Below are 10,607 nucleotides of genomic sequence, written 5' to 3'. Positions count from 1 at the left end.
CCCTCCCCCAAGTCCCTCCTCCCTACCTTTTATCTTAGCCTGCTTGGGACATCCTCCTCATTCCTGAAGCAGGGCTTATGCCCAAAACGTCGATTCTCCTGCTCCTTGGATGCTGCCTGACCTGCTGCGCTTTTCCAGCAACACATTTTTCAGCTCTGATCTCCAGCATCTGCAGTTCTCACTTTTTCCACAATTGTTTCTGACCCAAGTTTCTCAGTCTCAAACTGATTATTAAATTCTATCATGTTACGATCACTACTCTCTAGGGGACCTTTAACTGATTTATTGAATCTGCCTCATTACCTATTACTAGATCCAGGACAGCCTGTTCCCTGGTTGGCTATATGACATATCCCTCTCAGAAACTATCCCTAATGCATTATGTTAGTTCACTGTCATAGCTACCCTTTCCAACTTGATTAATCCAATCAACATGAATGTTAATGTCATCTAGAATTATTGCTCTATTCTTTTTACATGCTCATATTATTTGTTGATTTATAGCCTTTCCTACAGAGTGGCTACTGCTCCTAGGAGTGACCTTCAAGGGTTTATCGAATCATGAGGGGCATAGATAAGCTGATCAGCAAAGGCATTTTCCCCAGGATAGGGGTATTGAAATCTTGAGGGCATAATTCTAAGGTGAGAGGAGAAATATTTAAAAGGGACCTGAAGGGCAACTTGTTTCATACAGGGGTTGTTCCTATAGGAAGTGGCAGATATAGGTACAGCTACAATATTTAAAAGACACTTGGACAGTTACATGAATATGAAATGTTTAGAGGGATTATGGGTCAAATGCAGACAACTGGATTTTAGTTTAGTTTGAAAATTGGTCGACATGGATGAGTTGAACTGAAGGGTCTATTCCTGTGCTGTATGACTCTATGACTCTACTGAATTCTAACCCCATTTCTCCCACACCAATGTTTTTTTTAAGTAGATATTTTTATTGAAAATTTAACATTTTTACAAGTTTACAAATAAAAAAAACCCCAAGTATAAACATTGATATACAATTAAATCTTAGATAAATAATAACCAAAATTTATCAGACAGAAAAAAAGAGATACCGAGAGAGAAAAAAAAACAAAACTCAACTAACTACTAATCTAACCTACTACTAACCAGAGTGTATAATTAAGTCTCTTACATTTGAGTGGGAGCAGCGTCGAAGGTAAAAGCGAACCCAGGAGACTACAGCAAAGGTAAGACAGTTTGTTTTAAAATTGCTTACCTGTAGCGGGCAGCGGTGTGTTTTTTTTACTCTCTCTCCACAGAAAGAGCGGGAGCAGCAGAGGAAGTGACGGCAAGCAGAGGGGCAGCCGGGAAGGAAAAGTGAGTATAAATACTCACCCCTTGACACCAACGGTCATTTGAGTGGGAGCAGCGTCGAAGTAAAAGCGAACCCGGGAGACTACAGCAAAGGTAAGACAGTTTGTTTTAAAATTGCTTACCTGTAGCGGGCAGCGGTGTGTTTTTTTTACTCTCTCTCCACAGAAAGAGCGGGAGCAGCAGAGGAAGTGACGGCAAGCAGAGGGGCAGCCGGGAAGGAAAAGTGAGTATAAATACTCACCCCTTGACACCAACGGTCATTTGAGTGGGAGCAGCGTCGAAGTAAAAGCGAACCCGGGAGACTACAGCAAAGGTAAGACAGTTTGTTTTAAAATTGCTTACCTGTAGCGGGCAGCGGTGTGTTTCTTTTTACTCTCTCTCCACAGAAAGAGCGGGAGCAGCAGAGGAAGTGACGGCAAGCAGAGGGGCAGCCGGGAAGGAAAAGTGAGTATAAATACTCACCCCTTGACACCAACGGTCATTTGAGTGGGAGCAGCGTCGAAGTAAAAGCGAACCCGGGAGACTACAGCAAAGGTAAGACAGTTTGTTTTAAAATTGCTTACCTGTAGCGGGCAGCGGTGTGTTTCTTTTTACTCTCTCTCCACAGAAAGAGCGGGAGCAGCAGAGGAAGTGACGGCAAGCAGAGGGGCAGCCGGGAAGGAAAAGTGAGTATAAATACTCACCCCTTGACACCAACGGTCATTTGAGTGGGAGCAGCGTCGAAGTAAAAGCGAACCCGGGAGACTACAGCAAAGGTAAGACAGTTTGTTTTAAAATTGCTTACCTGTAGCAGGCAGCGGTGTGTTTTTTTTTACTCTCTCTCCACAGAAAGAGCGGGAGCAGCAGAGGAAGTGACGGCAAGCAGAGGGGCAGCCGGGAAGGAAAAGTGAGTATAAATACTCACCCCTTGACACCAACGGTCATTTGAGTGGGAGCAGCGTCGAAGTAAAAGCGAACCCGGGAGACTACAGCAAAGGTAAGACAGTTTGTTTTAAAATTGCTTACCTGTAGCAGGCAGCGGTGTGTTTTTTTTTACTCTCTCTCCACAGAAAGAGCGGGAGCAGCAGAGGAAGTGACGGCAAGCAGAGGGGCAGCCGGGAAGGAAAAGTGAGTATAAATACTCACCCCTTGACACCAACGGTCATTTGAGTGGGAGCAGCGTCGAAGTAAAAGCGAACCCGGGAGACTACAGCAAAGGTAAGACAGTTTGTTTTAAAATTGCTTACCTGTAGCAGGCAGCGGTGTGTTTTTTTTTACTCTCTCTCCACAGAAAGAGCGGGAGCAGCAGAGGAAGTGACGGCAAGCAGAGGGGCAGCCGGGAAGGAAAAGTGAGTATAAATACTCACCCCTTGACACCAACGGTCATTTGAGTGGGAGCAGCGTCGAAGTAAAAGCGAACCCGGGAGACTACAGCAAAGGTAAGACAGTTTGTTTTAAAATTGCTTACCTGTAGCAGGCAGCGGTGTGTTTTTTTTTTCTCTCTCCACAGAAAGAGCGGGAGCAGCAGAGGAAGTGACGGCAAGCAGAGGGGCAGCCGGGAAGGAAAAGTGAGTATAAATACTCACCCCTTGACACCAACGGTCATTTGAGTGGGAGCAGCGTCGAAGTAAAAGCGAACCCGGGAGACTACAGCAAAGGTAAGACAGTTTGTTTTAAAATTGCTTACCTGTAGCAGGCAGCGGTGTGTTTTTTTTTTCTCTCTCCACAGAAAGAGCGGGAGCAGCAGAGGAAGTGACGGCAAGCAGAGGGGCAGCCGGGAAGGAAAAGTGAGTATAAATACTCACCCCTTGACACCAACGGTCATTTGAGTGGGAGCAGCGTCGAAGTAAAAGCGAACCCGGGAGACTACAGCAAAGGTAAGACAGTTTGTTTTAAAATTGCTTACCTGTAGCAGGCAGCGGTGTGTTTTTTTTTTCTCTCTCCACAGAAAGAGCGGGAGCAGCAGAGGAAGTGACGGCAAGCAGAGGGGCAGCCGGGAAGGAAAAGTGAGTATAAATACTCACCCCTTGACACCAACGGTCATTTGAGTGGGAGCAGCGTCGAAGTAAAAGCGAACCCGGGAGACTACAGCAAAGGTAAGACAGTTTGTTTTAAAATTGCTTACCTGTAGCAGGCAGCGGTGTGTTTTTTTTTTCTCTCTCCACAGAAAGAGCGGGAGCAGCAGAGGAAGTGACGGCAAGCAGAGGGGCAGCCGGGAAGGAAAAGTGAGTATAAATACTCACCCCTTGACACCAACGGTCATTTGAGTGGGAGCAGCGTCGAAGTAAAAGCGAACCCGGGAGACTACAGCAAAGGTAAGACAGTTTGTTTTAAAATTGCTTACCTGTAGCAGGCAGCGGTGTGTTTTTTTTTTCTCTCTCCACAGAAAGAGCGGGAGCAGCAGAGGAAGTGACGGCAAGCAGAGGGGCAGCCGGGAAGGAAAAGTGAGTATAAATACTCACCCCTTGACACCAACGGTCATTTGAGTGGGAGCAGCGTCGAAGTAAAAGCGAACCCGGGAGACTACAGCAAAGGTAAGACAGTTTGTTTTAAAATTGCTTACCTGTAGCAGGCAGCGGTGTGTTTTTTTTTTCTCTCTCCACAGAAAGAGCGGGAGCAGCAGAGGAAGTGACGGCAAGCAGAGGGGCAGCCGGGAAGGAAAAGTGAGTATAAATACTCACCCCTTGACACCAACGGTCATTTGAGTGGGAGCAGCGTCGAAGTAAAAGCGAACCCGGGAGACTACAGCAAAGGTAAGACAGTTTGTTTTAAAATTGCTTACCTGTAGCAGGCAGCGGTGTGTTTTTTTTTTCTCTCTCCACAGAAAGAGCGGGAGCAGCAGAGGAAGTGACGGCAAGCAGAGGGGCAGCCGGGAAGGAAAAGTGAGTATAAATACTCACCCCTTGACACCAACGGTCATTTGAGTGGGAGCAGCGTCGAAGTAAAAGCGAACCCGGGAGACTACAGCAAAGGTAAGACAGTTTGTTTTAAAATTGCTTACCTGTAGCAGGCAGCGGTGTGTTTTTTTTTTCTCTCTCCACAGAAAGAGCGGGAGCAGCAGAGGAAGTGACGGCAAGCAGAGGGGCAGCCGGGAAGGAAAAGTGAGTATAAATACTCACCCCTTGACACCAACGGTCATTTGAGTGGGAGCAGCGTCGAAGTAAAAGCGAACCCGGGAGACTACAGCAAAGGTAAGACAGTTTGTTTTAAAATTGCTTACCTGTAGCAGGCAGCGGTGTGTTTTTTTTTTCTCTCTCCACAGAAAGAGCGGGAGCAGCAGAGGAAGTGACGGCAAGCAGAGGGGCAGCCGGGAAGGAAAAGTGAGTATAAATACTCACCCCTTGACACCAACGGTCATTTGAGTGGGAGCAGCGTCGAAGTAAAAGCGAACCCGGGAGACTACAGCAAAGGTAAGACAGTTTGTTTTAAAATTGCTTACCTGTAGCAGGCAGCGGTGTGTTTTTTTTTTCTCTCTCCACAGAAAGAGCGGGAGCAGCAGAGGAAGTGACGGCAAGCAGAGGGGCAGCCGGGAAGGAAAAGTGAGTATAAATACTCACCCCTTGACACCAACGGTCATTTGAGTGGGAGCAGCGTCGAAGTAAAAGCGAACCCGGGAGACTACAGCAAAGGTAAGACAGTTTGTTTTAAAATTGCTTACCTGTAGCAGGCAGCGGTGTGTTTTTTTTTTCTCTCTCCACAGAAAGAGCGGGAGCAGCAGAGGAAGTGACGGCAAGCAGAGGGGCAGCCGGGAAGGAAAAGTGAGTATAAATACTCACCCCTTGACACCAACGGTCATTTGAGTGGGAGCAGCGTCGAAGTAAAAGCGAACCCGGGAGACTACAGCAAAGGTAAGACAGTTTGTTTTAAAATTGCTTACCTGTAGCAGGCAGCGGTGTGTTTTTTTTTTCTCTCTCCACAGAAAGAGCGGGAGCAGCAGAGGAAGTGACGGCAAGCAGAGGGGCAGCCGGGAAGGAAAAGTGAGTATAAATACTCACCCCTTGACACCAACGGTCATTTGAGTGGGAGCAGCGTCGAAGTAAAAGCGAACCCGGGAGACTACAGCAAAGGTAAGACAGTTTGTTTTAAAATTGCTTACCTGTAGCAGGCAGCGGTGTGTTTTTTTTTTCTCTCTCCACAGAAAGAGCGGGAGCAGCAGAGGAAGTGACGGCAAGCAGAGGGGCAGCCGGGAAGGAAAAGTGAGTATAAATACTCACCCCTTGACACCAACGGTCATTTGAGTGGGAGCAGCGTCGAAGTAAAAGCGAACCCGGGAGACTACAGCAAAGGTAAGACAGTTTGTTTTAAAATTGCTTACCTGTAGCAGGCAGCGGTGTGTTTTTTTTTTCTCTCTCCACAGAAAGAGCGGGAGCAGCAGAGGAAGTGACGGCAAGCAGAGGGGCAGCCGGGAAGGAAAAGTGAGTATAAATACTCACCCCTTGACACCAACGGTCATTTGAGTGGGAGCAGCGTCGAAGTAAAAGCGAACCCGGGAGACTACAGCAAAGGTAAGACAGTTTGTTTTAAAATTGCTTACCTGTAGCAGGCAGCGGTGTGTTTTTTTTTTCTCTCTCCACAGAAAGAGCGGGAGCAGCAGAGGAAGTGACGGCAAGCAGAGGGGCAGCCGGGAAGGAAAAGTGAGTATAAATACTCACCCCTTGACACCAACGGTCATTTGAGTGGGAGCAGCGTCGAAGTAAAAGCGAACCCGGGAGACTACAGCAAAGGTAAGACAGTTTGTTTTAAAATTGCTTACCTGTAGCAGGCAGCGGTGTGTTTTTTTTTTCTCTCTCCACAGAAAGAGCGGGAGCAGCAGAGGAAGTGACGGCAAGCAGAGGGGCAGCCGGGAAGGAAAAGTGAGTATAAATACTCACCCCTTGACACCAACGGTCATTTGAGTGGGAGCAGCGTCGAAGTAAAAGCGAACCCGGGAGACTACAGCAAAGGTAAGACAGTTTGTTTTAAAATTGCTTACCTGTAGCAGGCAGCGGTGTGTTTTTTTTTTCTCTCTCCACAGAAAGAGCGGGAGCAGCAGAGGAAGTGACGGCAAGCAGAGGGGCAGCCGGGAAGGAAAAGTGAGTATAAATACTCACCCCTTGACACCAACGGTCATTTGAGTGGGAGCAGCGTCGAAGTAAAAGCGAACCCGGGAGACTACAGCAAAGGTAAGACAGTTTGTTTTAAAATTGCTTACCTGTAGCAGGCAGCGGTGTGTTTTTTTTTTCTCTCTCCACAGAAAGAGCGGGAGCAGCAGAGGAAGTGACGGCAAGCAGAGGGGCAGCCGGGAAGGAAAAGTGAGTATAAATACTCACCCCTTGACACCAACGGTCATTTGAGTGGGAGCAGCGTCGAAGTAAAAGCGAACCCGGGAGACTACAGCAAAGGTAAGACAGTTTGTTTTAAAATTGCTTACCTGTAGCAGGCAGCGGTGTGTTTTTTTTTTCTCTCTCCACAGAAAGAGCGGGAGCAGCAGAGGAAGTGACGGCAAGCAGAGGGGCAGCCGGGAAGGAAAAGTGAGTATAAATACTCACCCCTTGACACCAACGGTCATTTGAGTGGGAGCAGCGTCGAAGTAAAAGCGAACCCGGGAGACTACAGCAAAGGTAAGACAGTTTGTTTTAAAATTGCTTACCTGTAGCAGGCAGCGGTGTGTTTTTTTTTTCTCTCTCCACAGAAAGAGCGGGAGCAGCAGAGGAAGTGACGGCAAGCAGAGGGGCAGCCGGGAAGGAAAAGTGAGTATAAATACTCACCCCTTGACACCAACGGTCATTTGAGTGGGAGCAGCGTCGAAGTAAAAGCGAACCCGGGAGACTACAGCAAAGGTAAGACAGTTTGTTTTAAAATTGCTTACCTGTAGCAGGCAGCGGTGTGTTTTTTTTTTCTCTCTCCACAGAAAGAGCGGGAGCAGCAGAGGAAGTGACGGCAAGCAGAGGGGCAGCCGGGAAGGAAAAGTGAGTATAAATACTCACCCCTTGACACCAACGGTCATTTGAGTGGGAGCAGCGTCGAAGTAAAAGCGAACCCGGGAGACTACAGCAAAGGTAAGACAGTTTGTTTTAAAATTGCTTACCTGTAGCAGGCAGCGGTGTGTTTTTTTTTTCTCTCTCCACAGAAAGAGCGGGAGCAGCAGAGGAAGTGACGGCAAGCAGAGGGGCAGCCGGGAAGGAAAAGTGAGTATAAATACTCACCCCTTGACACCAACGGTCATTTGAGTGGGAGCAGCGTCGAAGTAAAAGCGAACCCGGGAGACTACAGCAAAGGTAAGACAGTTTGTTTTAAAATTGCTTACCTGTAGCAGGCAGCGGTGTGTTTTTTTTTTCTCTCTCCACAGAAAGAGCGGGAGCAGCAGAGGAAGTGACGGCAAGCAGAGGGGCAGCCGGGAAGGAAAAGTGAGTATAAATACTCACCCCTTGACACCAACGGTCATTTGAGTGGGAGCAGCGTCGAAGTAAAAGCGAACCCGGGAGACTACAGCAAAGGTAAGACAGTTTGTTTTAAAATTGCTTACCTGTAGCAGGCAGCGGTGTGTTTTTTTTTTCTCTCTCCACAGAAAGAGCGGGAGCAGCAGAGGAAGTGACGGCAAGCAGAGGGGCAGCCGGGAAGGAAAAGTGAGTATAAATACTCACCCCTTGACACCAACGGTCATTTGAGTGGGAGCAGCGTCGAAGTAAAAGCGAACCCGGGAGACTACAGCAAAGGTAAGACAGTTTGTTTTAAAATTGCTTACCTGTAGCAGGCAGCGGTGTGTTTTTTTTTTCTCTCTCCACAGAAAGAGCGGGAGCAGCAGAGGAAGTGACGGCAAGCAGAGGGGCAGCCGGGAAGGAAAAGTGAGTATAAATACTCACCCCTTGACACCAACGGTCATTTGAGTGGGAGCAGCGTCGAAGTAAAAGCGAACCCGGGAGACTACAGCAAAGGTAAGACAGTTTGTTTTAAAATTGCTTACCTGTAGCAGGCAGCGGTGTGTTTTTTTTTTCTCTCTCCACAGAAAGAGCGGGAGCAGCAGAGGAAGTGACGGCAAGCAGAGGGGCAGCCGGGAAGGAAAAGTGAGTATAAATACTCACCCCTTGACACCAACGGTCATTTGAGTGGGAGCAGCGTCGAAGTAAAAGCGAACCCGGGAGACTACAGCAAAGGTAAGACAGTTTGTTTTAAAATTGCTTACCTGTAGCAGGCAGCGGTGTGTTTTTTTTTTCTCTCTCCACAGAAAGAGCGGGAGCAGCAGAGGAAGTGACGGCAAGCAGAGGGGCAGCCGGGAAGGAAAAGTGAGTATAAATACTCACCCCTTGACACCAACGGTCATTTGAGTGGGAGCAGCGTCGAAGTAAAAGCGAACCCGGGAGACTACAGCAAAGGTAAGACAGTTTGTTTTAAAATTGCTTACCTGTAGCAGGCAGCGGTGTGTTTTTTTTTTCTCTCTCCACAGAAAGAGCGGGAGCAGCAGAGGAAAATCCACCCTGTCGTAATTTCAAGTGTTCTTTATCCAATAAGTGTATCTCCTGTAGGAGAGCTATATCAACCCTTTCTTTCTTGAGGTTTGATATTTTCTTCCTTTTGACTGGTGAATTACTCCCCTTGACATTCCAGGTGCACCACTTAACCGACTGATCAACCATGATCGTCTGGGAAAATCCGAGACCCCTTGGGAGGGGAAACCCTATCCAGAACACCCCGAGCATATAAAATTCACAGAAATAAAGGCTCTCTAATAGACTCACCACAGTATAATAAAAAACTATTTCTAAATAACAAAAAAACATATTTAAATGGAAGTTTTCCTCCTTGTTCCCAGGGGGTATCACTTCCTTTCCAAAAGTCCATTGTATCATCTCCCAACCAGTGCCCCACCCTCGACCCAGGTGCTCCTCAATAGGATGAAGAAAATTCAAATATACTACAGAGCTCGAGTTAGCAGTGAGCACCCTACCCCCATCCACACCAACACCTGGATATATTTGGTAATGTTAATACCATGTATAAACATATATAACTATAAAATTACAACCTCAACAAGTAATAATTAAATATAGTAATACAAAATAACAAGGGAAAACAACCCCGCTCCTAGAGAGAGAGGTAAAATAGAATAAGGTAACCACCTCCCCCCACCTACATTAACTAGATCCCCCGGCCTATATATATATATAAAAAAAGGAGGTAGAAAATCGCTAAGTAGAGAACAAATAAATAAACCCCTCTCCCCACCCCCCGTAGATAATATTAAACAGTAAGGTAAAGAAAGGGATTAATATATAAAAAAGGGGGTGTGTAAACCGGGGGGAGAACAAAACAACATCAATTATCTCTTACAATTTATCTAAGAGAGTCCAAAAATTCCTTGGCCTTTTCCGGCGATCCGAAGTTATACACAGACCCTTCATGGTTAAAGCGCAGCATTGCTGGGTAGCGCAAGGAGTACTGAATATTTAAGTCCCTTAAACACTCCTTCGCTTTGTCAAATGCCTTCCTCTTTCAGACCAAAGCTGGGGAAAAGTCTTGGAATAACATAATCTTGGATCCTTTATAAATCATGACTTGGGGATCTTTCCTAAGATTCCTGGAAGCTTCCAAGAGTACCTGCCTCACCTTATAGCTCTGCAGCCGGAACATGACCGGGCGTGAGTGTGGTGGAGGCGGGTGGTCCACTTTGCCCAGGAGCACTGTAGACTCAGACTTGCTGGGTTGCCGCCATCTCGGATGCCCCCCACACCAAGGTTTGAGCCCTGCATTTACCTCTTTAATCTTCCAATTGCTTGTGGCTCAGGTGTAATCCAGGGATTATTACCTTTTTAGTTCTCTTTCTAATTTAGTCCTTAGTTGCTCATATCCCCTCAGCAGAATATCTTTCTTTGTTCTAACTGTATCTGATACCTACGTGGACCATGAAAACTGGATCTTGCCCTTCTCACTGGGAGTTCCTCTACACCCCAGATGAGATATACTGAGCTCAGGGACCAGGCAAGCAACACAGCCTTCAGGACTCTTGGTCACAGAGAACACCCGCACCTCTACACACATCATTTACTGCATCCGCTGCACCCGATGTGGCCTCCTCTACATTGGGGAGACAGGCCGCCTACTTGCGGAACGTTTCAGAGAACACCTCTGGGATACCTGCACCAACCCAACCACCACGTGGCTGAATACTTTAACTCCCCCTCCCACTTCGCCATGGTCCTCCATCGCCAGACCATGGCAACACGACGGTTGGAGGAAGAGCGCCTCATCTTCCGCCTAGAAACCCTCCAACCACAAGGGATGAATGCAGATTTCTCCAGCTTCCTCATTTCCCCTCC

Source organism: Chiloscyllium plagiosum, chromosome 3, assembly GCF_004010195.1.
Source record: "Chiloscyllium plagiosum isolate BGI_BamShark_2017 chromosome 3, ASM401019v2, whole genome shotgun sequence".
NCBI classification, from domain to species: domain Eukaryota; kingdom Metazoa; phylum Chordata; class Chondrichthyes; order Orectolobiformes; family Hemiscylliidae; genus Chiloscyllium; species Chiloscyllium plagiosum.
This window is presented reverse-complemented; position numbering follows the sequence as displayed.